Source organism: Dasypus novemcinctus, chromosome 7, assembly GCF_030445035.2.
Source record: "Dasypus novemcinctus isolate mDasNov1 chromosome 7, mDasNov1.1.hap2, whole genome shotgun sequence".
Lineage (NCBI taxonomy): Eukaryota > Metazoa > Chordata > Mammalia > Cingulata > Dasypodidae > Dasypus > Dasypus novemcinctus.
The window spans coordinates 98,438,056-98,440,754 of record NC_080679.1 but is presented as its reverse complement, the minus strand read 5'-3'; the positions used below and the strand labels follow the sequence as shown (position 1 = coordinate 98,440,754).

At 40.2% G+C, this 2,699-nt stretch overlaps 1 pseudogene; it reads right to left on the bottom strand.

Moving 5' to 3' along the window:
• Positions 1-1,559: 1,559 nt before the first annotated feature.
• Positions 1,560-2,376, bottom strand: LOC101442744 (tetratricopeptide repeat protein 19, mitochondrial pseudogene; annotated as a pseudogene).
• Positions 2,377-2,699: the final 323 nt, after the last annotated feature.

Genomic DNA, 2,699 nt, shown 5'->3' with positions numbered 1-2,699 from the left:
AACTCCTTTTAACAGTGAGATCAATCTTCACCTTAAGAAGGGTGTGCATTTCAGTCATCCATGGAAATACACGTGTCCAAATGTTCTGAGTTATTCAGTCAAATAAGGCCTCTTCTGAGGTCACTGCACTAGTATGAGGTGCAGAGATGCCTTCTACTTCTTTCTCACTTCATCCAATGAGTTAACTATTGGACCAAACACAAACACATACACACCTCAAGGTTACAGAGTAATCTTCAGTAGAGTGGACTTTTAGATCATATTTGTTGTTGTTGTGCAGTCTCTAGTTTATTATAAAAGGATTCTTCTAGTATGTACGAAGGAACCAAAAACAGTCTCTCAGTCCACTCACCCCCAACCCCCACAGCAGTAATAGCAGTATTCCTTAGTGATCCCTGGAAAAACTCTTTCCCCCAGGCAAATGACTATTTGCAAGTCTGCTGAGGAAAGAATATATTACATTTAGATATTTTGAAGCAGTGTGATAAAACTATTTTAACACTAGTCTATTCATTTAAAGTCATACAACCTTCTCCCATGGTTAAGAGAGAATTTCAATTCATTACCCTCTTTTCAGATGAGGATATTAAAACCCAAAATCCAAAAGTCCCAGCCAGAATCCAAGTCAGTGGTTCCTCCACTACACTTATGGTACATATCAGAATTATTGGAGAGGTTTTAAATATATTCTTGTAGGGTCCACCCCAAGTCAGAAGGTCTGTAATAGAACCTGGGTTTGTGTATCCTTAAAGAGCTCCCAGATGACCCTGCTGTGTGACATAGATTGCAAAGGAAGTTGAATGCTCAGATAGCACCAAAAAGCAAGAGATTAAATCATTCCTTTTCTTCATTTTTTTTAATAGTTGTTAAAACCAGATACATATCATTCACTTTTTAAAAGAACCATATGGCACTATACTTTCAAGGGTCTAATTCATACTTTAAAACTTCATATTGGAGGCAAACTAAAGATATCATTTTTTCTTCTTTAAGCAATATAATCCCACATTGGGCTTCATGAATGAAATAAGTAGATAGATAGAAGAAAAACAAACTCACTATAATTCCTCTTTGCCATGAGACATGTACTCTAGGTCTGCCAGATAGTAAGGAAGAAGGTAGTAAATCAATGGGCCAAAATCTTATTTTGGTCCAGGCTGGATTCTAGCCCTCCACCCCACCAATACACATGCATACACACATATGCACACATACAGAGGAAAATTTACTGATCCAAGTCTAGTTACAACTAGACCAGCATGAACTGTACTTAGCCGTTTGTTACAGTGGAAAGCATTGCTACACATCCACCATTGGAGGTCAGAATCAGCTGGGGGTCAGAGGGTGAAAGTTGTTTTTCCTTTAAAAAAGAAAAGTGGTAGAGTATATACTACTTGTCCTTCACCAAGGGTAAGTTGAAGAATCGTCAATATCACGGATGGATTACTTTTAGTCACTGATTTGGGTGCCACTGAGAATGGCATAATAGCTGTTCTTCTGGGTTACTGGAAAGTACTCTCCTTAAAACAAAAATGCATTTAGCGCTTAATAAAATTAAGTCAGAGGTCGACTTTTTCTGGACTCTCAGCCAACTCTTACCTCATGTGTTATATAGAAACCTCATCTCTTTTCGCCTTCACTTGCTTCAGTGCTTCCTGGAAGATCTCTCTTGCTTGTGCGTATCACTCTTTGTGCATCAAAACTGGAGCTAGATTGCTGAGCAGCATGTGTAGCTCGGGATGTTTTATCCGTCTCGCCAGATCCAATGCCCTTTGTACATAAATGCAGCCTTATCTAAGTGTCTTGAGCATCCATTGCTGTGCCAGGTCACTCATCAGCATGATAGTCTATGGGTGTCTTTCTCCTTGTATTTATTCAGAAATCTGTGGAGCTTTCTCATACATCCTTTGTGCCTATCATGGCTGCTTATAGAATAGAAGGTAGCGAGCAGAGGCATATAAGCATATGCCAAGGAGAAGGCAGGTATTGGCTTTCTCTTCCCCTGACAAATTGTCTTCTGCCAATTCCTTTTCTCTTTCAATTTTTAACTCTAGAGGTGAAATGCAGAATTCATGGCCAGCAAGAGTAAATTCCTGTCTATTCTGAGCAGCACAGATACTGGCCAGCATTAGGGAGATTTCAGTGATTATACTGCCTTCCTGCCTCGTGCCCCTTCCAAGCAGGTAACTCATTGTTGCTTTAAAAAGTTTTTCTGCATTTTCAAGCTGACCCTGCATAAATGCTAAATTGGCTGTCAAATAATAAGTGTTAGGTGATCGCCCTGATCAGCAAGACGCCCTGATCAGCAAGATGAAGAACATCATGCAAAACTGGCTCAGCCTCTTTGGGTTCACTTTTCATGATGCTCAATTTGCCTCACTTCAGCAAGTGGATGATCTGGGCCTCGGTCTGGTCCACCATATCCTGGGCAGGCCCCCCTGCTCCCAGCTGCTCCTCCTCCTCTGCCACAGCAGGCCCCCAACCCACACTCCAGCTCAGCAGCCTCAGACATATTAAGAAAAGAAAGACTTCCCTGTCCACCTCATAATCTGCACAGCAACCAATAACATCAGTAGTTTACATAATTTCAAAAACCTGTGGCAGCCACCTTTGGATTCCTTCTATTTTCAAATCATGAAAATATTATATGTATGTATAATTCATGTCATAGAAAATAATACTTAAAATACCTGAATAAT